Genomic DNA, 27,628 nt, shown 5'->3' with positions numbered 1-27,628 from the left:
ATATAAACCCCCCGAACCCCCCGATTAGATTCCAGCCTGTAACTCACTCCCGGGTATCTGTTATTCTATATATAAACCCCCCGAACCCCCCGATTAGATTCCAGCCTGTAACTCACTCCCGGGTATCTGTTATTCTATATATAAACCCCCCAAACCCCTCAATTAGATTCCAGCCAGTAACTCACTCTCAGGTATCTGTTATTCTATATATAAACCCCCCAAACCCCTCAATTAGATTCCAGCCAGTAACTCACTCTCAGGTATCTGTTATTCTATATATAAACCCCCCCGATCCCCTCGATTAGATTCCAGCCTGTAACTCACTCCCGGGTATCTGTTATTCTATATATAAACCCCCCGAACCCCTCGATTAGATTCCAGCCTGTAACTCACTCCCGGGTATCTGTTATTCTATATATAAACCCCCCGAACCCCCCGATTAGATTCCAGCCTGTAACTCACTCCCGGGTATCTGTTATTCTATATATAAACCCCCCGAACCCCCCGATTAGATTCCAGCCTGTAACTCACTCCCGGGTATCTGTTATTCTATATATAAACCCCCCAAACCCCTCAATTAGATTCCAGCCAGTAACTCACTCCCAGGTATCTGTTATTCTATATATAAACCCCCCCGATCCCCTCGATTAGATTCCAGCCAGTAACTCACTCCCAGGTATCTGTTATTCTATATATAAACCCCCCAAACCCCTCAATTAGATTCCAGCCTGTAACTCACTCCCAGGTATCTGTTATTCTATATATAAACCCCCCAAACCCCTCGATTAGATTCCAGCCTGTAACTCACTCCCGGGTATCTGTTATTCTATATATAAACCCCCCCGAACACCTGGATTAGATTCCAGCCTGTAACTCACTCCCGGGTATCTGTTATTCTATCTATAAACCCCACAAACCCTTCGATTGGATTCCAGCCTGTAACTCACTCCCGGGTATCTGTTATTCTATATATAAACCCCCCGAACCCCTCGATTAGATTCCAGCCTGTAACTCACTCCCGGGTATCTGTTATTCTATCTATAAACCCCACAAACCCTTCGATTGGATTCCAGCCTGTAACTCACTCCCGGGTATCTGTTATTCTATATATAAACCCCCCAAACCCCTCAATTAGATTCCAGCCTGTAACTCACTCCCAGGTATCTGTTATTCTATATATAAACCCCCCAAACCCCTCAATTAGATTCCAGCCAGTAACTCACTCCCAGGTATCTGTTATTCTATATATAAACCCCCCAAACCCCTCAATTAGATTCCAGCCTGTAACTCACTCCCAGGTATCTGTTATTCTATATATAAACCCCCCAAACCCCTCAATTAGATTCCAGCCTGTAACTCACTCCCAGGTATCTGTTATTCTATATATAAACCCCCCCGAACCCCTCGATTAGATTCCGGCCTGTAACTCACTCCCGGGTATCTGTTATTCCATATATAAACCCCGCAAACCCCTTGATTAGATTCCAGCCTGTAACTCACTCCCAGGTATCTGTTATTCTATATATAAACACCCCCCGATCCCCTCGATTAGATTCCAGCCTGTAACTCACTCCCGGGTATCTGTTATTCTATATATAAACCCCCCCGAACACCTGGATTAGATTCCGGCCTGTAACTCACTCCCGGGTATCTGTTATTCTATATAAACACCCCCCGAACACCTGGATTAGATTCCAGCCTGTAACTCACTCCCAGGTATCTGTTATTCTATATAAACCCCCCAAACCCCTCAATTAGATTCCAGCCAGTAACTCACTCTCAGGTATCTGTTATTCTATATATAAACCCCCCAAACCCCTCAATTAGATTCCAGCCAGTAACTCACTCTCAGGTATCTGTTATTCTATATATAAACCCCCCCGATCCCCTCGATTAGATTCCAGCCTGTAACTCACTCCCGGGTATCTGTTATTCTATATATAAACCCCCCGAACCCCTCGATTAGATTCCAGCCTGTAACTCACTCCCGGGTATCTGTTATTCTATATATAAACCCCCCGAACCCCCCGATTAGATTCCAGCCTGTAACTCACTCCCGGGTATCTGTTATTCTATATATAAACCCCCCGAACCCCCCGATTAGATTCCAGCCTGTAACTCACTCCCGGGTATCTGTTATTCTATATATAAACCCCCCAAACCCCTCAATTAGATTCCAGCCAGTAACTCACTCCCAGGTATCTGTTATTCTATATATAAACCCCCCCGATCCCCTCGATTAGATTCCAGCCAGTAACTCACTCCCAGGTATCTGTTATTCTATATATAAACCCCCCAAACCCCTCAATTAGATTCCAGCCTGTAACTCACTCCCAGGTATCTGTTATTCTATATATAAACCCCCCAAACCCCTCGATTAGATTCCAGCCTGTAACTCACTCCCGGGTATCTGTTATTCTATATATAAACCCCCCCGAACACCTGGATTAGATTCCAGCCTGTAACTCACTCCCGGGTATCTGTTATTCTATCTATAAACCCCACAAACCCTTCGATTGGATTCCAGCCTGTAACTCACTCCCGGGTATCTGTTATTCTATATATAAACCCCCCGAACCCCTCGATTAGATTCCAGCCTGTAACTCACTCCCGGGTATCTGTTATTCTATCTATAAACCCCACAAACCCTTCGATTGGATTCCAGCCTGTAACTCACTCCCGGGTATCTGTTATTCTATATATAAACCCCCGAACCCCTCGATTAGATTCCAGCCTGTAACTCACTCCCGGGTATCTGTTATTCTATATATAAACCCCCCGAACCACTCGATTAGATTCCTGCCTGTAACTCACTCCCGGGTATCTGTTATTCTATATATAAACCCCCCAAACCCCTCGATTAGATTCCAGCCTGTAACTCTCTCCCAGGTATCTGTTATTCTATATATAAACCCCCCAAACCCCTCGATTAGATTCCAGCCTGTAACTCTCTCCCAGGTATCTGTTATTCTATATATAAACCCCCCGAAGCCCTCGATTAGATTACAGCCTGTAACTCACTCCCGGTTATCTGTTATTCTGTGGCGGAACCACCAGAGGATTACGGACAATTGTATATAATTCCTTTTACAGCAATGTAGTACAGCTGGGGGCTGCACCTTTAATGTATCTGTTAACTGTACTAGGGCTTCTTTCCTGTACTCTGCGTGATGACATCATGCCATCCGTCACGTGATCTCTCAACGGTGGGAAGAACGTGATGACGTCAGAGCTCAGAACCTTCTAGCAGTTGAGCTCGGAACCTTCTAGCAGTTCCAGAGAGGCTTTCAGCAGACCAGACCTATTTGCATTGTATCCTACAGTTTCCTGTACAGCTTCGTTTGTTCATTAAATTTTATTGTTTTTGATTTTCTGAGTCGATCTCAATTCTTCGGCTAGGAACCCCAGTTCCTACATTGGTGACCCCGATTTCTTCGAACAATTTTCGTTGAAGTTACATCATGGACACGAACGCTGTCACCCTCAAACTGCAACCATTTTGGGAACAACAACCGGCCGCGTGGTTTTTCCAGGCGGAAGCCCAATTTGCAATCCAGGGAGTAGCAGCGGATTCGACCCGTTATTATTACGTGGTCTCCGCCCGCGACAGCGCCACGGCCTCGCGGGTCGTCAGCCTCCTCGAGAGTCCACCGAACAATGGCAAGTACGAAGCTTTAAAAGCACGTTTACTGCAGATTTTCGGTCTGTCCAAGTCGGAGCGCGCTCGCAGACTTATCTCCATGCCCGGCCTCGGGGACTCAAAACCCTCAGAGCTCATGAGCCAAATGCTCACGCTTTTGGGCTCGGAATCGCAATGTTTTCTGTTCCGCGAGCTGTTTCTCTGTCAACTACCACAGCCAGTACAGGCAGCCTTGGCCAATTCCGCGATCACGGATTGTGCTGAACTCGCCGCGGAAGCGGATAAAATATTCACCATCTCACAACAATCTTGTGCAGCCACGAGGCGCCCATCCCCCACAAGAGCGAATCCGACTCCTCCTCCTGCAGGCTGGTGTGCATACCACGCTCATTTAGGCGCAAAGGCCAGAAATTGCCGTCCGCCCTGCAGATTCTCACCAAAAAAAAAACCTACCTCAAACCAGCGGTTTCTGAGAAGATCAATAAGGCCTAAGGGACGCGCCGGAGTTGCGATGGCCGTCGGGTCCGCAGGGAAACTCCTATACATTACAGACTCCCTGTCAGGGCGACGTTTTCTCTGTGATACTGGCTCCCAGTGCAGTATCCTACCAGTGTCGAAGCTAGATCTTCAATCCGGCGGTCAAGGTCCCCCCCTCGAGGCAGCCAATGGTACGGCCATTCGCACGTTCGGAAAGCGTAGGATCCAGTTGAGTTTTGGCGGCCAACGTTTTGTTTGGGAGTTCATCACGGCGAAAGTCTCACAGGCCATCCTGGGGGCAGATTTCTTCTGCGCAAACGGGTTTCTCGTCGACGTCTGACACTGCCGGCTAATCAATGCCTCCACTTTTCACTCGGTCCCCTGCCACCGAAGCACCGCGATGTCTTGGTCAGTTGCCTGTGCAGTCCCATCTCCAAATGAGTTCTCTCGTCTTCACAGTGAGTTCCCTGAGCTCACCAGGCCCACATTTTCTTCTTCAGTCGTGAGGCACGATGTGGCGCACCACATTACCACGACAGGATACCCCGTTTATGCGAGAGCTCGAAGGCTGGAACCCGGTAAACTCGCGGCCGCCAAGGCGGAGTTCCATACAATGGAACGCCTGGGTATTATTCGACGTTCAAATAGTCCTTGGTCCTCGCCATTACACATTGTTCCTAAGCCGGGCGGCGGATGGCGACCATGCGGCGACTACAGATGCCGGAATGAGGCTACCACACCGAATTGGTACCCAATTCCTCACATTCAGGATTTTTCGGCCCATCTGGCAGGGAATTCCATCTTTTCCAAAGTAGACCTCGTCCGAGGCTATCATCAAGTGCCCGTGCATCCTCAGGACGTCCCCAAAACTGCCGTCATCACACCTTTTGGGCTCTTTGAGTTCCTTCGTATGCCGTTTGGGCTGAAGAATGCAGCACAAGCCTTCCAACGTCTCATGGATTCCGTGTTGCGCAATCTGCCGTTCATCTTCGTCTACCTAGACGACGTCCTTATTGCCAGTAACAGCACGAAAGAACACATTACGCACTTGCGTACCCTTTTTTCTCGTCTCAGCCAACATGGCCTTATTATCAACCCGGCCAAGTGCCAGTTTGGGTTGCACAGCATTGATTTCCTGGGACACAGAATCACCTCAGAAGGCGCCGTCCTGCTGGCCACGAAGGTGGAAGCAATCACCTCGTTCCCTCTTCCTCAGACCGTCAGGGCCCTCCAGGAATTTCTGGGAATGGTCAATTTTTATCATCGGTTCGTCCCCAAGGCGGCATTGTTGATGCAACCTTTGTACGAGGCCCTCAGAGGTAAATCGGGCAAAGACCCGATCGATTGGACACCCCAGATTGACCAGGCTTTCCTCGACACTAAGAACGCTTTGGCTGCTGTGACCATGTTGGCACATCCCCTTCCGGGTGCAACCATTGCCCTTACCACCGACGCATCTGATTATGCATCTGTTATTCCATATATAACCCCCCCGAACCCCTCGATTGGATTCCAGCCTGTAACTTGTTGTATCCGTGTGTTAATGGAGACACGGAATGCAGGAGTTGGTTTAACAGGTGTTTACTGAACAAAGTCTGGAGGTGAACTAAAAGATACAAGACACTATACAGGCTTATATAGCCCGAGTGGCCACTACCGGCATTACAGTAAAAAGGGGCTCTTAAAGGCACATACACCACAATTCCTCCCCTTTTAGACAACCAGTACATAACATTTTAAGTAATCATTAATTAACATGTTTACAAGAACAATAATCTGCACATTTGCTGCAGTTAATCAATTATAAGTCAGTCTCTCTGGAGGCTTCCTGACTCGGTCCGGATAATGCCTCGGTGGTGTAGTAGTTTTCGGTGGTGTAGTAGGTTCTTTTGGCAAGGTCGATTCGGCTTGAATGCCAGTGTCGGGTTCATCTGGTTCCAGTATCACCGGATCGGAGGTAGATACTATGGGTATCTCTGCTTCATCATTAGGCGTATAGAGTTGTGGTGTAGGTTGTCCCTTTTCGGATGACTCTATGATCTGGTCAGCATGGCGCCTTATTATGCTTTCTCCAATGTCCACGGTATACATCAGCGGTCCTAGTCGTGTGCAAATAGTTCCAGGCTGCCATTTCTCAGTATTGTAGTCCCGGGCCAAAACTTGTTGACCTATCTGGAAGGTTCTAGTTGGCCTTTCATTCATGCCTTGAAATTGTCGGTTCTCTACGTCCCTTCTGTTGTTTGGCTTGATCAAATCCAGCCGGCATCTTAGTCTTCTATTGAAAAACATCATGGCGGGAGTTTGGTTTGTAACCACATGTGTTGCATTCCTGTATGCAAACAAGAAGTTATCTACCTTATGCTGTAGATTTATGTCTTCATTACCCATGGCCTTTATGGCCTTCTTGAAGGTCTGGACAAACCTTTCAGCCAATCCATTGGTGGCGGGATGGTATGGGGCGGACGTGTAGTGCTTAACCCCATTGTTTTTTAAGAACGTCCTGAATTCTTCGGACACAAATTGCGGTCCATTATCAGAACAGATCTGTTCAGGCAGCCCATTCCTGGCAAATATGGTCCTTAATACTGTGATGGTTTTTTCCGTGGTGGTGGAGGACATCTTTATTACCTCCGGCCACTTGGAGTGTGCATCAACCGCAATTAAGAACATTGAGTCCATAAATGGACCAGCAAAGTCGATGTGTACCCTTTGCCATGGAGATGAGGGCCACTCCCATGGATGTAGAGGGGCTTGTGGTGGGGCGTTTTGGACCTTCTGGCATCCTAGACAGCCCTTGGTCATTTCTTCGATGTCTCCATCGATACTTGGCCACCACACAAAAGCTCTGGCTAGGTTCTTCATTTTCACTCCACCCAGATGCCCTTTGTGAAGCTCCTTTAGCACTTTATCCTGGAGTTTGGGTGGAATCACCACTCTGGATCCACACATCAAGGTTCCTCGGCACACTGACAGCTGTTCTCTTCTTTGCGAGAATGCTGGCAACAGTGGTTCGCCATGTGCTGGCCATCCCTTCACCGTTAATTCGTAGACTCGTGAGAGAGTCGGGTCATTTCTCGTTTCCTTTTCAATGGTAGAATTTGTTACTGGTAGACATTCCACTATGGTTGAGTGGAACATCTCCACTGGGTCCACTGTAGGTGCCTCTTCTACCGTTGGCAACGGTAGGCGCGATAAACCGTCAGCATTTCCATGCTGTTTTGATCCTTTGTATTCTATGTCATATTGGTGTGCCCCTAGGAAAAGGGACCACCTCTGTAGCCTTTGCGCTGTCATAATGGGAACGCCCTTTTTACGGTTGAATATGGAGACGAGGGGTTGATGGTCAGTCAACAAGGTAAATTTTTGTCCGTGTAGGTAATGGTTGAATTTCTTCACTCCCCATACCAGGCTGAGTGCTTCCCTGTCGATCTGGGCATAGTTACGCTCAGCTGAGTTCAATGAGCATGATGCAAAAGCTATCGGCCGCTCCGAGCCATCAGGGAATCTATGCGATAATACCGCTCCTACGCCGTAAGGGGATGCATCGCATGCCAGTCTGATTGGCAGTGATGGGTTGTAATGAGCCAAAACTTCCTTTGACGTGATCAAGCCTTTGCATTTATGGAAGGCACGTTTACAGTCTTCGCTCCATTTCCAAATTACTCCCGTTTGTAGCAGTTCGTTAAGAGGGTGCAGAACAGTTGACAAGTTCGGTAAAAATTTATGATAGTAATTTATCAATCCCAGGAACGACCTTAATTGTGAGACATTTTCAGGTGCTGGGGCTTTTATGACCGCTTCAATTTTTTCAGGTGACTTATGCAACCCTTCTTCGTTAATTATATGGCCACAATATGATATTTGTTTCTGGAAAAATTCGCACTTGTGGCGATTTGCTCGTAGGCCCCGTTCTCTCAGCCTAGTGAGCACCTGCTCCAAATTGGCAAGGTGCTCGTTGTCATTTTCTCCTGTTACAAGGATGTCGTCTAGGTAGCATTGAGTCCCCGGAATCCCTTGCAGGACTTGCTCCATGGCTCTTTGCCAGATAGCTGGAGCTGATGCTACTCCGAAAACCAGTCGATTGTACTGGTACAGGCCTTTGTGTGCGTTTATCGTGAGATACTTTTTAGAGGCCTCCTCAACCTCCATCTGTAGATATGCCAAGTCAATTTTGGTGAAATTTTTCCCTCCGGATAGTGAGGCGAAAATATCTTCTGTCCTCGGAAGAGGATACTGTACCGTGTGAAGGACCGGGATTACAGTCACCTTGAAGTCCCCACAGATGCGAATTTTTCTCTGTTCTTCAGATTTATCATTATTCAACGTTTTCTTCATGACCGGGACGATGGGTGTTGCCCACTCGCTCCAATCTATCTTGGATATCACGCCTGCCTTTTCCAAATTCTCCAGCTCTGCCTCGACTGCTGGACGAATTGCGTATGGCACCGGCCTTGCCTTAAAAAACTTGGGAATTGCCGCATCTTCCACTTTTCTTGAGGCGGTGACGCCTTTCAAGGTTCCTAGTTCCTGTTGAAACACTTCTTTGGCATTGGCCAAGATGCCTTTTAATCGTTCAGATATGACGTCATCATCATTTTTTTTCTTACTGGTCACCGTCAGTGCCTGAATGGAGTGCCAGTCTAAACGTATCTTCCTGATCCATTCACGTCCCAACAGCGGTGGACCACCATCTTGCAGAACGTATAAATACAACTTCTGTATTTCCTTGCCGTTGTATACAACAGGCACCCTTATTTTCCCTCTGGGGTATACTTTCTGCCCCGTATATGTTTTCAAGATAATGGATTGTTTCCAGATCGGCATACCCGTGCAATGTGTCCAATCTTTCCGCATTGCCTGCATGCTTTGTCCTTGAACCAGCAGTCCCTCTGGTCATGGGTGGATCTGCCGCAGCGATAACATCTCTCGAAACCCTGTGTCATTTCATGGGTGCCGAAGTCCTGTGGCTTTTGCTGTATCTCTGCAGCTCCTCTTAAGAACATAAGAACATAAGAAATAGGAGCAGGAGAAGGCCAATCGGCCCCTCGAGCCTGCTCCGCCATTCAATAAGATCATGGCTGATCTGATCCTAACCGCCAATCCACTATCACAGAACCATCTCCTGAATCTAACAGAATTAGACACACGAAATAGGAGCAGGATCAGGCTACACGGCCCCTGGGCCCGCTCCGCTACCCACAGGGCCATGACCGATCCGAACCTAGACTCATGTCCAAATTCCTGCCCACTCCCCATAACCCTTAATTCCCTTCTAGGAAACTGTCTATTTCTGTTTTAAATTTATGTAATGATGTAGCTTCTACAGCTTTTTGGGGCAGCATATTCCATGGACCTACCACCCTCTGAGTGAAGTAGTTCCTCCTCATCTCAGTTTTGAAAGAGCAGCCCCTTATTCTAAGACTATGTCCCCTAGTTCTAGTTTCACCCATCATCGGGAACATCCTCCCCGCATCCACCCGATCCAACCCCTTCACAATCTTATATGTTTCAATAAGATCGCCTCTCATTCTTCTGAACTCCAATGAGTAGAGTCCCAATCTACTCAACCTCTCCTCATATGTCCATCCCCTCATCCCCGGGATTAACCGAGTGAACCTTCTTTGTACTGACTCGAGAGCAAGTATGTCCTTTCTTAAGTATGGACACCAAAACTGTACGCAGTATTCCAGGTGCGGTCTCACCAATAACTTGTACAACTGAAGCAATACCTCCCTATTTTTATAATCTATCCCCCTAGCAATGAAAGCCAACATTCCATTGGCCTTCTTAATCACTTGCTGCACCTGCATACTAACCTTTTGAGTTTCGTGCACCAGGACCCCCAGGTCCCTTTGTACTTCAGTACTTTCCAATTTCTTGCCATTAAGATAATAACTTGCTCTACGATTTTTCCTGCCAAAGTGCATAACCTCACACTTTCCAGTATTGTATTCCATCTGCCAAATCTCTGCCCACTTACTTAGCCTGTCTATGTCCCCTTGCAGGTTTTTTATGTCCTCCTCACTCACTACTTTCCCTCCCATCTTAGTATCATCTGCAAACTTTGACATGTTACACTCGGTCCCCTCCTCCAAATCGTTAGGGCAGCACGGTGGCATAGTGGTTAGCACTGTTGCCTCACAGCGCCAGGGACCCGGGTTCACATCCGGCCTCGGGTGACTGTCTGTGTGGAGTTTGCACATTCTCCCCGTGTTTGCGTGGGTTTCCTCCGGGTGCTCCGGTTTCCTCCCACAGTCCAAAGATGTGCGGGTTAGGTTGATTGGCCATGATAAAAATTGGCCCTTAGTGTTAGGGGGGATTAGATACGTGGGGTTACGGGGATAGGGCTTGGGTGGGATGTCTGTCGGTGTAGGGACCGGGTGCTAGGGTTTGGATGATCAGCCATGATCTCGTTGAATGGCGGAGCAGGCTCGAAGGGCCGAATGGCCTACTCCTGCTCCTATCTTCTATGTTTCTATGTTTCTATGTTAATATAGATTGTAAAGAGTTGGGGACCCAGCACTGACCCCTGCGGAACACCACTAGTTACTGATTGCCAGTCTGAGAATGAACCATTTATCCCAACTCTCTGCCTTCTGTTGGATAGCCAATCCTCTGTCCATGCCAGAATATTACCCCCAATCCCGTGATTTTTTATCTTAAGCAATAATCTTCTGTGTGGCACCTTGTCAAATGCCTTTTGGAAGTCTAAATACACTACGTCCACTGGTTCCCCTTTATCCACCCTATATGTTACTTCCTCAAAGAACTCCAGCAAATTTGTCAAACATGACTTCCCCTTCATAAAACCATGCTGACTTTGTCCTATTAAATTATGATTATCCAAATGTCCTGTTACTGTCTCCTTAATAATGGACTCCAAAATTTTACCTACCACAGATGTTAGGCTAACCGGTCTATAGTTTCCAGCCTTCTGTCTACTGCCCTTTTTAAATAAGGGCGTTACATTAGCAGTTTTCCAGTCTGCCGGGACCTTTGCCCAGTCCAGGGAGTTTTGGAAAATTATTACCAATGCATCCACAATCCCTACCGCCACTTCCCTCAAGACCCTAGGATGTAAGCAATCAGGTCCAGGTGATTTATCCGCCTTGAGTCCCATTATTTTACCGAGTACCACTTCCTTAGTGATTTTGATCGTGTTTAGCTCCTCCCCCCCTTTAGCCCCCTGTTTGTCCAGTGTTGGGATATTCTTAGTGTCTTCTACTGTAAAGACTGATACAAAATATTCATTCAGTGTTTTTGCCATCTCCATATTTCCCACCATTAATTTCCCAGTCTCATCCTCTAAGGGACCAACATTTACTTTAGCCACCCTTTTTCTTTTTATATAACTATAAAAACTCTTACTATCTGTTTTTATATTTTTTGCTAATTTACTTTCATAATCTATCTTCCCTTTCTTAATCAATCTTTTTGTTATTTTTTGCTGTCTTTTAAAGTTTTCCCCATCCTCTATCCTCCCACTAGATTTGGCTACCTTATATGCCCTTGTTTTTAGTCGAATACTATCCTTAATTTCTTTACTTAGCCACGGATGGCTGTCTTTTCTTTTACACCCTTTTCTTCTCAGTGGAATATATTTTTTTTGGAAGTTGTAAAATAACTCCTTAAATGTACACCACTGATCATGTATCGTCTTACCCTTTAATCTATTTTCCCAATCCACTCTACTCAATTCCGCTCTCATACCTTCATAGTCTCCTTTATTCAAGCTTAGCACGCTTGTTTGAGATCCAACCTTCTCACCCTCTAATTGAATATGGAATTCAACCATGTTATGGTCACTCATTCCAAGGGGATCTTTTACTAGGACATTTTTAATTAATCCTGTCTCGTTACACAGGACCAGATCTAAGGTTGCTTGCCCCCTGGTCGGTTCAGTTACATACTGCTCAAGAAACCCATCCCTAATACGCTCAATGAACTCATCCTCAAGGCAGCACTGCCCAATTTGATTTGCCCAATTAATATGATGGTTAAAATCCCCCATAATTATAGATGTTCCCTTATTACAAGCCTCAACTATTTCCTGATTGATACTCCGTCCAACAGAGTTGCCACTGTTCGGAGGCCTATAGACTACGCCCACTAGTGTTTTTTTCCCCTTATTATTCCTTACCTCCGCCCAAACTGTTTCATTATCCTGATCTTTTGACCCAATATCATTTCTCTGTATTACAGTGATTCCTTCCTTTATTAACATAGCCACCCCACCTCCCCTTCCTTCCTGCCTGTCCTTCCTGATCGTTAAATAACCTGGTATGTTTAATTCCCAGGCATTGTCACCCTGCAGCCATGTTTCTGTAATGGCCACAAGATCATACCCATATGTAGTTATTTGTGCCATTAACTCGTCTATTTTGTTACGAATGCTACATGCATTCAGATAGAGAACTTTCAAAGATGTTTTGTGACACTTAGTTCCTGCTTTTGCCCTTTTTATTACTTTACCTTTTGCTCCATATCTTCTGCCCCTTCCTGACACGCTCTGGTTTTCAATTTCCCCACTGCTACCTAAGTCTATGACCTTCTCTGTTGTCATTTTTATTATTTGCGCTCTAGGAACCTCCCCCCCACTAGTTAGTTTAAAGCCCTCTCTACAGCCCTAGTTATATGATCCGCCAGGACTCTAGTCCCAGCACTGGCCAAGTGAAGCCCGTCCCAACAGAACAGCTCCCCCCTGCCCCAGTACTGGTGCCAGTGTCCCAGGAAGCAAAACCCATTTCTCCCACGCCAGTCTTTGAGCCACGCATTTAACTCTCTGATTTTATTTGTCCTAGCCAAATTCGCTCATGGCTCAGGTAATAATCCATTATTACCCTTGTGGTTCTGCTTTTTATTTTGGCTCCTAGCTGCTCAAACTCCCTCAGCAGAACCTCCTTCCTTGTCCTATCTATGTTGTTGGTACCAACATGGACCACGACAACTGGATCCTCCCCCTCCCACTCCAAGTTTCTCTCCAGTCCAGAGGAGATGTCCTTAACCCTGGCACCGGGCAGGCAACACAGCCTTCGGGACTCTCGCTCTCGGCTGCAAAGAACTCTATCTATCCCCCTAACGATACTATCCCCTACCACTACAACATTTCTTTTAACTCCCCCCACTTGAATGGCCCCCTGCTCCACGGTGCTGTGGCCAGGTTGCTCATCCTCCCCGCAGTCCCTGTTCCCAACCTCACAGGGAGTAAGAGCCTCGAACCTGTTGGACAAGTGCAAGGGCTGCGGCTCCTCCAACACTACCTCCTGGATCCCCGTACCTGCCTCACTTCTAGTCACACCATCCTGACCCTGGCCACGGACTACATCTGAATTAATTAATCTAATTGGTGTGAATACCTCGTGATACACAGAGTCCAGGTAACTCTCCCCCTCCCTGATGTGTCTCAGTGTTTGAAGCTCGGACTCCAGCTCTTCAATACGGAGCCGGAATTCCTCGAGCAGCCAACACTTACTGCAAATGTGATCACCGTGAGCATCAATGGTGTCCACCAGCTCCCACATATTGCAGCAGCAACACATCACCTGATCTCCCATTCTATGTAATTAATTAAATTTATTAATATTATTCTTAAATACCCTCTGCCCCGATTCTAGATGGTGAATATCACACCTTAGAAACTATAAACCAAAGAGATTTAAGCTTCAAAAGGGAGAAATACTCACCAACCAATCACTTACCCGCTTTCTGGTGACGTCACACTTGGATTACTTTTTACCTCTCTCCTTCCCTCCGAGTTCCCAGACTGGAGACTGGTACACCTTACCTGGTCACTGTATTGATTTCTTTGTGGGTTCAATGAGGAGACATTTATGAAAGAGAATGTCTTTTAATCTAAAGCTTTGTTCAACTCTTTTATACAGCTTTTACAGGAGACATGATGCTGTGATGCATCTAGAACGAAACCGAAACTAAACTCCACTGCCTTGCTTGTCTCAGTCACATGACCTCTGCTGGTCAGGCACAAGCAATCAATACCTGCAATCATGCTGCTAAGGCATCATAATCGAACAGGCAAATGCCATCTCTATTTGCTGATATCATTACATCTCCTTTCCTTAAAACAAAAGTATTTTACTTTTAACTAACAACATGTTTTCTTTGTATTAATCTTCATTTTAACTGTAACACTTAATGAACTTACATTATCATTATCATGATCAAGGTTTTTTAACCTTGCTTTGTGTGTTCACATGAAATATGTCAATACACTAGAACTTGAAGAAAGAATAAGATAACATTACTTCCTTCTATAACAATAGTCCTTAAATTTGCTCAATGAGTCTCTCAGGAGGCTTCACGTGTCTTGAGGATTTTCTGATTGATTGTCCTTGAATCTGAGTTGTTGCCTCAGATGATTGGTTCTCAGCTGTGTGATCAGGTTGTTCAACAGTATCAGTCTCTTGACCTGCTGTGGCTGGTCCCATGAGAAGATCCCTACGATTTCTTCTCAGAACAGCACCCTCATCCGTCTGAATGGTGTATGATCTTGGTTGAACTTCACTCAGGACAGTTCCCTTCTGAGTCCATGTGTTTGTTTTGTCTTTCAACCTTACTTGGTCACCAGTGTGGAGTTCAGGTAGGTTTTGTGTTCCTCTGTCATAGTAGTACTTTTGCTTTTCTTTCTGTTGTTCTTTGAACTTCCTCACTTTCTCCCCCTCTTTTGTTTTTAGGAGGTTCTCCGGGATGGGTAGGTTTGACCTTAGCCGACGTCCCATCAGGAGTTGGGCTGGTGACATACCACACTCGAGCGGCGTTGTGCGGTATACAAGCATGCTTTGGTAGAAGTCAGTTCCACTGTCTTTTGCCTTGTACTTCCGTCTTTTCACTGTGTTTGCGGGCTCTCCTGGGTCAACAGCTCTGGACAACGTGTCTGCTGTATACATCAGCTTACCCGGTGTGTACGCAACATTCAGTTCATCATAGACTGTCTCTCCTTCGCTTTCCACAACGAGGACTCTCTTTACCAGGTTCAGTCTCTCACAGGCTTTTAAACCTAGTATGGCTTGCACATCCTTTGGCACCACGATTAATGCTAGCATGTGCTCTCTGTCCTTGTGCGTTACTTTGACAATGCATCTTCCTTTCACTGGTATTTCAGTACCTGAGTATCCTGTCACTTTCACTTTGATTCCATGTATCTTTGGTCTGGGTCTAATTTTCTTAAAATCAGTCTCTGATATCACATTAACTTGTGCTCCAGTATCCAATTTAAATGGAATATGTATGTCATTCACTTTTAGTGTCAACATCCAGTCTCTTTTTTCTTCTTTGTTTTCAGACACAACATCTACATTGAACTCCTCTATGTCGCTTTCATCTACTGCATGGACCTTGCTTTGTTGCGCTTGGTTCTTGCAGCAACGGGCATAATGGTTGTTTTTGTTGCAACTATTGCATGTTTTACCATATGCTGGACACTTTCTTGGTGGATGCTGTGTACCGCATCGACTACATGTCTTTCGATTGTCCCTTTCATTTTCGTTCGCTGGCCACGCCTCTTTTTTCACATTGGCGCTCTTTTTGTTAAACGGTTTGTATCCGTTCTTTCTCACTGCATCCACATTGCAGCTTTTGTCACTGAACAGCTCCTTTGCCTGCAACTTCACAGTCTCTGTAGCCCTACACAGTGCTATGGCTTTTCCCAGGTCTAGATCTTGCTCTCTTAGCAGTCTTTCCCTTAGACCATTATCCGGAATACCACACACCAGTCTGTCTTTTATCAGCGAGTCTGTCAGTCCCCCAAATTCACACGATTTGCTTCTGTTTCTCAGTTCAGTCACATACTGATCAATAGTCTCACTCGTTTTCTGTACACATGTGAAAAATCTGTGCCTCTCAAACGTCACGTTACGTTTAGGTATGCAGTAGGCCTCAAACTGTTCCATTATTTTATCTAGCTTCATTTTGTCTCCATCAACAGCGAATGTGAAGTTATTATACACCTCCAGCGCTTCATCACCCATGACATGTAAGAACAGTGACGATTTCCTTATATTACTTTTCTCGTCAGCTCCGATTGCTGATAAATACAACCCCAAACGTTGTTTGAACCTCCTCCAATTTTCAGCCACATTACCTGTCAACTGAAACGTCGCCGGTGGGTGTAAACCTTCCATTTTTTCACTTCGTTAGCTATTCTCTAATGGTAAGTAACGATGTTCTCTTTTGGCTTGCTAATTTGTGGAGAGCTGATTTAACTTCAGATATTTTCTCTTCATCTCTTTCAATCACTTCTGATACCATGTATTGATTTCTTTGTGGGTTCAATGAGGAGACATTTATGAAAGAGAATGTCTTTTAATCTAAAGCTTTGTTCAACTCTTTTATACAGCTTTTACAGGAGACATGGTGCTGTGATGCATCTAGAACGAAACCGAAACTAAACTCCACTGCCTTGCTTGTCTTGGTCACATGACCTCTGCTGGTCAGGCACAAGCAATCAATACCTGCAATCATGCTGCTAAGGCATCATAATCGAACAGGCAAATACCATCTCTATTTGCTGATATCATTACAGTCACTGGGACTTTTATAGCCCCGCTCTGCCGCTCAGGATTCTCGCCGACGCTGTGAGGCCTTACCTGGGTCTCTGGGGCTTTTATAGCCCCGCTCTGCCGCTCAGGATTCCCGCCGACGCTGTGAGGCCTTACCTGGTCTCTGGGACTTTTATAGCCCCGCTCTGCCGCTCAGGATTCCCGCCGACGCTGTGAGGCCTTACCTGGTCTCTGGGACTTTTATAGCCCCGCTCTGCCGCTCAGGATTCCCGCCGACGCTGTGAGGCCTTACCTGGGTCTCTGGGACTTTTATAGCCCCGCTCTGCCGCTCAGGATTCCCGCCGACGCTGTGAGGCCTTACCTGGTCTCTGGGACTTTTATAGCCCCGCTCTGCCGCTCAGGATTCCCGCCGACGCTGTGAGGCCTTACCTGGTCTCTGGGACTTTTATAGCCCCGCTCTGCCGCTCAGGATTCCCGCCGACGCTGTGAGGCCTTACCTGGTCTCTTGCTGCTGCTTCGTATGATACAGCCACACTGAAAGCCTTGTCCAGTGTTAAATCTTTCTCAGAAAGTAGCCTTTTCTGTGTTCCTTCACTTAGGAGACCGCAGACGAATTTGTCTCGAAGAGAATCTGCCAGTCCTGCCCCGAATTGGCAGTGCTTTGACAGCTTCCTTAATTCGGTGAGGTAATCAGCGTTACTTTCATTCTTGTGCTGATTCCTCCTGAAGAAATTGAATCATTCCGCTATCAGCAGCGGTGTTGGGTTTAAGTGCTCCTGTAGGGTATCAACAATCTCCTTAAAATTCTTGTCCATCGGTTTGGCTGGAGTGATTAAGTTTCGTAACAGCCCGTATGTCCTTGCGCCCATTAGATTTAGAAGTACCGATGCCTTTTTATCATCCTCTATTTAATTCGCTGTGCAATATACCTCCACTCTTTCCACATATGTGGTCCAATCCTCTATATCACTATCGAAAGCAGTAATATTGCCAGTCTTAGGCATCCTGAAAAAAAAATGGCGCCTCCCGCGCTTTCCTTTCTTCCCTGCCGAGATAAAATGGCGCCTCCTGCGCTTTCCCGCCGCTGCCGCTGCTGACAACGCTGTTCTCCGCGGTTTTTATTTATACAGATATTTTTAATTGTTGGAGACTCGTTCCCGCCGGAGTCGCTGGGACTTTTCCCTCCATCTGCTTGGTCCGAACGACGACCTGCTTTGCAGCGCTGGCCGTCTCCCGCCGAGTGCTCCACCCTCCGTCTCTGTTTGCCTCCGCCTTCGCTGCTCGGCCCCGCTGCAGAGCCAGCCGATCGAGCCCCCAGCCCACCGCCCAGGAAGGATTATTGCAGTACCTGCCACCAGCCCGGCTAGCTGGTGAAACCACAGTTTTTTCTTTTTTTTTCTTCGACCTTCGTCTGAGGAATCGATCTCCTTGAGGTGCTACCGAATTGCAGGTAATTCCGTTTCAATTTGTCGCCACTGTTGTATCCATGTGTTAATGGAGACACGGAATGCAGGAGTTGGTTTAACAGGTGTTTACTGAACAAAGTCTGGAGGTGAACTAAAAGATACAAGACACTATACAGGCTTATAAAGCCCGAGTGGCCACTACCGGCATTACAGTACACAGGGGCTCTTAAAGGCACATACACCACATAACTCACTCCCGGGTATCTGTTATCTATATTCTTATTTATAAGAATATAGATTCTTATTTATGAGTCTGTCTGTCTGTGTGTATGTGCGCGGTAAACTCAAAAGTTATAGGGCGTACCTACACATATATAATATCAAAAGAAAGCTTATGATTAGGGGAGTGTCATAGGTGTGTTTATTTTTTGGTCAGATAAAAATTGTTCGGACAGTTTACAAAAAACGGACAAAATCCACTCATTTTAACAAAGCTTCTTCGGCGTGACTGACGAGTGGATGGACCAATCGACGGGCCGCATTAGCGTTGAGTGACGTGATGGTTGACCAATCCTACGGGGGAACCGCGGTATGATGCATCACGGGGGGCGTTTCATGGCGTGTGTGGGCGGGAAGGAGAGAGAGAGAGAAAAAGTGAGAGAGAGAGAGGGGGAAGGAGAGAGAGAGAGAGGGGAAGGAGAGAGAGAGGGGGAAGGAGAGAGAGAGAGAGGGGGAAGGAGAGAGAGAGAGAGGGAAGGAGAGAGAGAGAGAGAGGGAAGGAGAGAGTGAAGGAAGGAGATAGAGAAGAGAGGAAGACACCCCGGGGAAGGGGTTGGACTCATAGCCCGGCCGCGGTGACCCAGAGCCCCTGTGCACGGCCTAGCGCCTCAGGCCCCGCCCCACTCACCTCAGCTCAGCTCCCGCTCCGGCCCGCCGCCGCCGCTCCCCCGCTCGCTGTCTCTCGGAGCTTCTCTCTCTCCTTCCCTCTCTCTCTCCTTCCCTCTCTCTCTCCTTCCCTCTCTCTCTCTCTCTCCTTCCCTCTCTCTCTCTCTCTCTCTCCTTCCCTCTCTCTCTCCTTCCCTCTCTCTCTCCTCCCTCTCTCTCTCCTCCTCCCCTCTCTCTCTCTCTCCTCCCCCCTCTCTCCTCTCTCTCTCCTTCCCCCTCTCTCTCTCTCTCTCCTTCCCCCCTCTCTCTCTCTCCTTCCCTCTCTCTTCCCTCTCTCTCGTCTCCTTCCCCCACTCTCTCTCTCTCCTTCCTCTCTCTCTCCTTCCCCCTCTCACTCTCTCTCCTTCCACCTCTCTCTCTCTCTCCTTCCTCCTCACTCTCTCTCCTTCCCTCTCTCTCTCCTTCCCTCTCTCTCTCTCTCTCTCCTTCCCTCTCTCTCTCCTTCCCTCTCTCTCTCTCTCTCCTTCCCCCCACTCTCTCTCTCTCCTTCCCTCTCTCTCTCCTTCCCCTCTCACTCTCTCTCCTTCCCTCTCTCGCTCTCCTTCCCCCTCTCTCTCTCTCTCCTTCCCCCCTCTCTCTCTCCGCCCCCCTCTCTCTCTCCTTCCCTCTCTCTCTCCTTCCCTCTCTCTCTCCTTCCCCCTCTCTCTCTCTCTCCTTCCCTCTCTCTCTCCTTCCCTCTCTCTCTCTCTCTCCTTCCCCCCACTCTCTCTCTCTCCTTCCCTCTCTCTCTCCTTCCCCCTCTCACTCTCTCTCCTTCCACCTCTCTCTCTCTCTCCTTCCCTCCTCTCTCTCTCTCCTTCCCCTCTCTCGCTCTCTCCTTCCCTCCTCTCTCGCTTTCCTTCTCTCTCTCTCTCCTTCCCTCTCTCCTTCCCCCTCTCTCTCTCCTTCCCCCTCTCTCTCTCTCTCCTTCCTCTCTCTCTCTCCTTCCTCTCTCTCTCCTTCCCCTCTCTCTCTCTCCTTCCGCCCTCTCTCTCTCTCCTTCCCTCTCTCTCTCCTTCCCTCTCTCTCTCCTTCCGTCTCACTCTCTCTCTCTCCTTCCCTCTCTCTCTCCTTCCCCTCTCTCTCTCTCTCTCTCCTTCCCTCTCTCTCTCCTTCCCTCTCTCTCTCTCTCTCTCCTTCCCCCCACTCTCTCTCTCTCCTTCCCTCTCTCTCTCCTTCCCCCTCTCACTCTCTCTCCTTCCACCTCTCTCTCTCTCCTTCCCTCCTCTCTCTCTCTCCTTCCCCTCTCTCTCTCTCCTTCCCTCCTCTCTCGCTTTCCTTCCCTCTCTCTCTCCTTCCCTCTCATCTTCCCCCTCTCTCTCTCCTTCCCCCTCTCTCTCTCTCTCCTTCCCTCTCTCTCTCTCCTTCCCTCTCTCTCTCCTTCCCCCTCTCTCTCTCCTTCCCCCTCTCTCTCTCTCCTTCCCCCCCTCTCTCTCTCCTTCCCTCTCTCTCTCCTTCCCTCTCTCTCTCCTTCCTCTCTCTCTCTCCTTCCCCCTCTCTCTCTCTCTCCTTCCCCCTCTCTCTCTCTCCTTCCCCCCTCTCTCTCTCCTTCCCTCTCTCTCTCTCCTTCCCCCTCTCTCTCTCTCTCCTTCCCCCCCTCTCTCTCTCCGCCCCCCCTCTCTCTCTCCTTCCCTCTCTCTCTCCTTCCCTCTCTCTCTCCTTCCCTCTCTCTCTCTCTCTCTCCTTCCCTCTCTCTCTCCTTCCCCCTCTCTCTCTCTCCTTCCGCCCTCTCTCTCTCTCCTTCCCTCTCTCTCTCCTTTCTCTCTCTCTCCTTCCGTCTCACTCTCTCTCTCTCCTTCCCTCTCTCTCTCCTTCCCTCTCTCTCTCCTTCCCCCTCTCTCTCTCTCTCTCCTTCCCCCTCTCTCTCTCCTTCCCCTCTCTCTCTCCTTCCCTCTCTCTCTCCTTCCCTCTCTCTCTCCTTCCCTCTCTCTCTCTCTCTCTCCTTCCCTCTCTCTCTCCTTCCCTCTCTCTCTCTCTCTCTCCTTCCCTCTCTCTCTCCTTCCCTCTCTCTCTCTCTCGCTCCTTCCCTCTCTCTCTCTCTCCTCCCCCCTCTCTCTCTCTCCTTCCCTCTCTCTCTCCTTCCCCCCTCTCTCTCTCCTTCCCCCCTCTCTCTCTCTCTCTCTCCTTCCCTCTCTCTCTCCTTCCCTCTCTCTCTCCTTCCCTCTCTCTCTCTCTCCTTCCCCCCTCTCTCTCTCTCTCTCCTTCCCCCTCTCTCTCTCCTTCCCCGCTCTCTCCTTCCCTCTCTCTCTCCTTCCCTCTCTCTCTCTCTCCTTCCCCCCTCTCTCTCTCTCCTTCCCTCTCTCTCTCCTTCCCTCTCTCTCTCTCTCTCCTTCCCTCTCTCTCTCCTTCCCTCTCTCTCTCTCTCTCCTTCCCCCCACTCTCTCTCTCTCCTTCCCTCTCTCTCTCATTCCCTCTCTCTCTCTCTCCCTCTCCTTCCCCCCTCTCTCTCTCTCTCCTTCCCCTCTCTCTCTCCTTCTGCCCTCTCTCTCTCTCCTTCCCTCTCTCTCTCTCTCTCTCTCTCCTTCCCCCCTCTCTCTCTCTCCTTCCCTCTCTCTCTCCTTCCCTCTCTCTCACTCTCTCTCCTTCCCTCTCTCGCTCCTTCCCTCTCTCTCTCTCATCCTTCCCCTCTCTCTCTCTCTCCTTCCCCCCTCTCTCTCTCTCTCTCTCCTTCCCCCCTCTCTCTCTCTCTCCTTCCCTCTCTCTCTCCTTCCCTCTCTCTCTCTCTCTCTCTCCTTCCCTCTCTCTCTCCTTCCCTCTCTCTCTCTCTCGCTCCTTCCCTCTCTCTCTCTCTCCTCCCCCCTCTCTCTCTCTCCTTCCCTCTCTCTCTCCTTCCCCCCTCTCTCTCTCCTTCCCCCCTCTCTCTCTCTCTCTCTCCTTCCCTCTCTCTCTCCTTCCCTCTCTCTCTCCTTCCCTCTCTCTCTCTCTCCTTCCCCCCCTCTCTCTCTCTCTCCTTCCCCCCCTCTCTCTCTCTCTCTCTCTCCTTCCACCCCCTCTCTCTCTCTCTCCTTCCCCCTCTCTCTCTCTTTCATTAATGTCAATGATAACATTGCAAAATTATAATTCTGCTTGCTACCTCCAAATTCACATAGAAGGAAAACTGCAAAACCTGGAGTATATGGCTACTGGCGATCCCCACTAACAAAAAACGAAGTTAAACAACCACCTCCTGGGTGCTTAGCAAGACTTCTTCAATCCCAACAGTTTTATAAAACAGTTTTATAAACATGGCAGAGGATTCTTCAGTTCCCTCGGCAACGCCGGGTACTCCAGCTAGTTCTATATATAAACCCCCCGAACCCCTCGATTAGATTCCAGCCTGTAACTCACTCCCGGGTATCTGTTATTCTATATATAAACCCACCGAACCCCTCGATTAGATTCCAGCCTGTAACTCACTCCCGGGTATCCGTTATTCTATATATAAACCCACCGAACCCCTCGATTAGTTTCCAGCCTGTAACTCACTCCCGGGTATCCGTTATTCTATATATAAACCACCCAAACCCCTCGATTAGATTCCAGCCTGTAACTCACTCCCGGGTATCTGTTATTCTGTATATAAACCACCCGAACCCCTTGATCAAATTCCAGCCTGTAACTCACTCCCGGGTATCTGTTATTCTATATATAAATCCCCCCGAACCCCTCACTTAAATTCCAGCCTGTAACTCACTCCCGGGTATCTGTTATTCTATATATAAATCCCCCCGAACCCCTCGATTAGATTCAGCCTGTAACTCACTCCTGGGTATCTGTTATTCTGTATATAAACCACCCGAACCCCTCGATTAGATTCCAGCCTGTAACTCACTCCAGGGTATCTGTTATTCTATATATAAACCCCGCCCCGAACCCCTCGATTAGATTCCAGCCTGTAACTCACTCCCGGGTATCTGTTATTCTATATATAAACCCCACCGACACCCTCGATTAGATTCCAGCCTGTAACTCACTCCCAGGTATCTGTTATTCTATATATAAAGCCCCTGAAACCCTCGATTAGATTCCAGCCTGTAACTCACTCCCGGGTATCTGTTATTCTATATATAAACCCCCCGAACCCCCCGATTAGATTCCAGCCTGTAACTCACTCCCGGGTATCAGTTATTCTATATAAACCACTCGAACCCCTCGATGAGATTCCAGCCAGAAACTCACTCCCGGGTATCCGTTATTCTACATATAAACCCCCCGAACCCCTCGATGAGATTCCAGCCAGAAACTCACTCCCGGGTATCTGTTATTCTATATATAAACCCCCCGAACCCCCGATTAAATTCCAGACTGTAACTCACTCCCGGGTATCTGTTATTCTACATATAAACCCCCCCGAACCCCTCGATTAGATTCCAGCCTGTAACTCACTCCCGGGTATCTGTTATTCTATATATAAACCCCCCCCGAACCCCTCGATTAGATTCCAGCCTGTAACTCACTCCCGAGTACCTGTTATTCTATCTAAACCCCCAAACCCCTCGATTAGATTCCAACCTGTAAGTCACTCCCGGGTATCCGTTATTCTATATAAAAACCACCAGAAGCCATCGATTAGATTCCAGCCTGTAACTCACTCCCGGGTATCTGTTATTCTATATATAAACCCCCCGAACCCCTCGATTAGATTCCAGCCTGTAACTCACTCCCGGGTATCTGTTATTCTACATATAAACCCCCCCGAACCCTTCGATTAGATTCCAGCCTGTAACTCACTCCTGGGGATCTGCTATTCTATATATAAACCCCCCCGAACCCCTCGATTAGATTCCAGCCTGTAACTCACTCCTGGGTATCTGTTATTCGATATATAAACCACTCGAACCACTCGATTAGATTCCAGCCTGTAACTCACTCCCGGGTATCTGTTATTCTATATATAAACCCCCCCCGAACCCCTCGATTAGATTCCAGCCTGTAACTCACTCCCGAGTACCTGTTATTCTATCTAAACCCCCGAACCCCTCGATTAGATTCCAACCTGTAAGTCACTCCCGGGTATCCGTTATTCTACATAAAAACCACCAGAAGCCATCGATTAGATTCCAGCCTGTAACTCACTCCCGGGTATCTGTTATTCTATATATAAACCCCACCGAACCCCTCGATTAGATTCCAGACTGTAACTCACTCCCGGGTATCTGTTATTCTATATATAAACCACCTGAACCCCTCGATTAGATTCCAGCCTGTAACTCACTCCCGGGTATCTGTTATTCTATATATAAACCCCCCCCGAACCCCTCGATTAGATTCCAGCCTGTAACTCACTCCCGAGTACCTGTTATTCTATCTAAACCCCCGAACCCCTCGATTAGATTCCAACCTGTAAGTCACTCCCGGGTATCCGTTATTCTATATAAAAACCACCAGAAGCCATCGATTAGATTCCAGCCTGTAACTCACTCCCAGGTATCTGTTATTCTATATATAAAGCCCCTGAAACCCTCGATTAGATTCCAGCCTGTAACTCACTCCCGGGTATCTGTTATTCTATATATAAACCCCCCGAACCACTCGATTAGATTCCAGTCCTGTAACTCACTCCCGGGTATCAGTTATTCTATATAAACCACTCGAACCCCTCGATGAGATTCCAGCCAGAAACTCACTCCCGGGTATCCGTTATTCTACATATAAACCCCCCGAACCCCTCGATGAGATTCCAGCCAGAAACTCACTCCCGGGTATCTGTTATTCTATATATAAACCCCCCGAACCCCCGATTAAATTCCAGACTGTAACTCACTCCCGGGTATCTGTTATTCTACATATAAACCCCCCCGAACCCCTCGATTAGATTCCAGCCTGTAACTCACTCCCGGGTATCTGTTATTCTATATATAAACCCCCCCCGAACCCCTCGATTAGATTCCAGCCTGTAACTCACTCCCGAGTACCTGTTATTCTATCTAAACCCCCAAACCCCTCGATTAGATTCCAACCTGTAAGTCACTCCCGGGTATCCGTTATTCTATATAAAAACCACCAGAAGCCATCGATTAGATTCCAGCCTGTAACTCACTCCCGGGTATCTGTTATTCTATATATAAACCCCCCGAACCCCTCGATTAGATTCCAGCCTGTAACTCACTCCCGGGTATCTGTTATTCTACATATAAACCCCCCCGAACCCTTCGATTAGATTCGAGCCTGTAACTCACTCCTGGGGATCTGCTATTCTATATATAAACCCCCCCGAACCCCTCGATTAGATTCCAGCCTGTAACTCACTCCTGGGTATCTGTTATTCGATATATAAACCACTCGAACCACTCGATTAGATTCCAGCCTGTAACTCACTCCCGGGTATCTGTTATTCTATATATAAACCCCCCCCGAACCCCTCGATTAGATTCCAGCCTGTAACTCACTCCCGAGTACCTGTTATTCTATCTAAACCCCCGAACCCCTCGATTAGATTCCAACCTGTAAGTCACTCCCGGGTATCCGTTATTCTATATAAAAACCACCAGAAGCCATCGATTAGATTCCAGCCTGTAACTCACTCCCGGGTATCTGTTATTCTATATATAAACCCCCCGAACCCCTCGATTAGATTCCAGCCTGTAACTCACTCCCGGGTATCTGTTATTCTACATATAAACCCCCCCGAACCCCTCGATTAGATTCCAGCCTGTAACTCACTCCTGGGGATCTGCTATTCTATATATAAACCCCCCCGAACCCCTCGATTAGATTCCAGCCTGTAACTCACTCCTGGGTATCTGTTATTCTATATATAAACCACTCGAACCACTCGATTAGATTCCAGCCTGTAACTCACTCCCGGGTATCTGTTACTCTATATATAAACCCCCTGAACCCCTCGATTAGATTCCAGCCTGTAACTCACTCCCGGGTGTCTGTTATTCTATATATAAACCCCCCGAATCCCTTGATTACATTCCAGCCTGTAACTCACTCCCGGGTATCTGTTGTTCTATATATAATCCCTACCGACCCCCTCGATTAGATTCCAGCCTGTAACTCAGTCCCGGGTATCTGTTATTCTATATATAAACCCCACCGAACCCCTCGATTAGATTCCAGACTGTAACTCACTCCCGGGTATCTGTTATTCTATATATAAACCACCTGAACCCCTCGATTAGATTCCAGCCTGTAACTCACTCCCGGGTATCTGTTATTCTATATATAAACCCCACCGAACCCCTCGATTAGATTCCAGACTGTAACTCACTCCCGGGTATCTGTTATTCTATATATAAACCACCTGAACCCCTCGATTAGATTCCAGCCTGTAACTCACTCCCGGGTATCTGTTATTCTATATATAAACCGTCCGAACCCCTCGATTAGATTCCAGCCTGTAACTCACTCCCGGGCATCTGTTACTCTATATATAAACTGTAATGTATATACCTTTAAGGGGGGAACTACTTTTTCAGCTCATGTATACTGTAGTACCAGCAGTGACCAAACCTGTATATAGCACTGAGTAGTAAACTGTACAGTTCAGTTCCAGCGTGAGCCACGTTGAGTAAACATCTGTTGTACCGTTCTCCTGCAGTCTGTGTCTTACTGCTGACGGACACAACATTGGCGATGAGGCAAATTCGATCCAACCTGCAACTCTGCATCACCTCCCAGGGATTCGTTCCTGGAGACCAGTAGATTGGAGGTCAAGGCCAGAGACACGGGCGTCGACCACGGGCAACCGCCCAGTCATCCAGCAGAAACTCGAGAATTGCGGGGGAGGCTGTTGAGAGCCAGGCTTGGCTTTCCAGTCGCGGTGGTCCAGCGAAACGGGCTGGCAACAGGTAGTGCGCAGACCCTTCCTGGACAGCGGCGGGCTAGAGCCCGACCGAGCGGCACAGCAAAGGGCCGAGCAGCGTCGACGGGAGAGAGAGAGAGAGGGCAGAGCGCACAGGGCACAGCCAGTGTTCAGGGGCCAAGCAGCGTTGAGGAGAGGGAGAGAGACGCGCAGAAACCCGCGAGGCGCCGCCATTGCCACGAGGACTGCCGAGAGCGGCATTGGCAGCAGCGCAGGAGAAGCGCGCAAAACCTACAGGGCGCCGCCATTGCCACGAGGACCGCCGAGAGCGGCGTTGGCAGCAGCGGGGAAGGAAGGAAAGCGCGGGAGAAGCCATTTTAAGGCATTGCAAACCACACCCAAAATGCCGAAGAGTGGCAGTATTACCGCATTTGACAATGAAGTCGAAGATTGGACTACATATGTCGAACGAATAGAGGTATACTGCAAGGCAAATGAGGTGTCAGATGACAAGAAAGCGCCGGTATTGTTAAATTTAATGGGTGCAAAGACGTATGGCTTATTACGAAATTTGGTAACCCCAGCGAAGCCAGTGGAAAAGAGTTTTGGAGACATAGTGACGATACTACAGGAACATTTAAACCCCACACCGCTGCTGATAGCAGAAAGATTCCAGTTTCACAAACGGAACCAGCATAAGGATGAAAGCAATGCTGAATATTTAACAGAACTGCGCAAACTATCGAAACACTGCTAGTTTGGAACGGGACTGGCAGATACCTTAAGGGACAAGTTTGTGTGTGGGCTTCAAAATGAAGGAACCCACTAACGGCTTTTATCTGAAAAGGACCTTACGCTGGACAAGGCTTTCAGCATTGCGGTATCATATGAAGCAGCAGCACGGGGCGCTGCAGAGATACAACAGAGACCGCAA

Source organism: Somniosus microcephalus, chromosome 33 (genome assembly GCF_052327205.1).
Source record: "Somniosus microcephalus isolate GS21.2 chromosome 33, FLI_Smic_1.0, whole genome shotgun sequence".
Taxonomy (NCBI): Eukaryota; Metazoa; Chordata; class Chondrichthyes; order Squaliformes; family Somniosidae; genus Somniosus; species Somniosus microcephalus.
The sequence above is the reverse complement of the archived record's forward strand: the minus strand, read 5'-3'. Positions refer to the sequence as shown.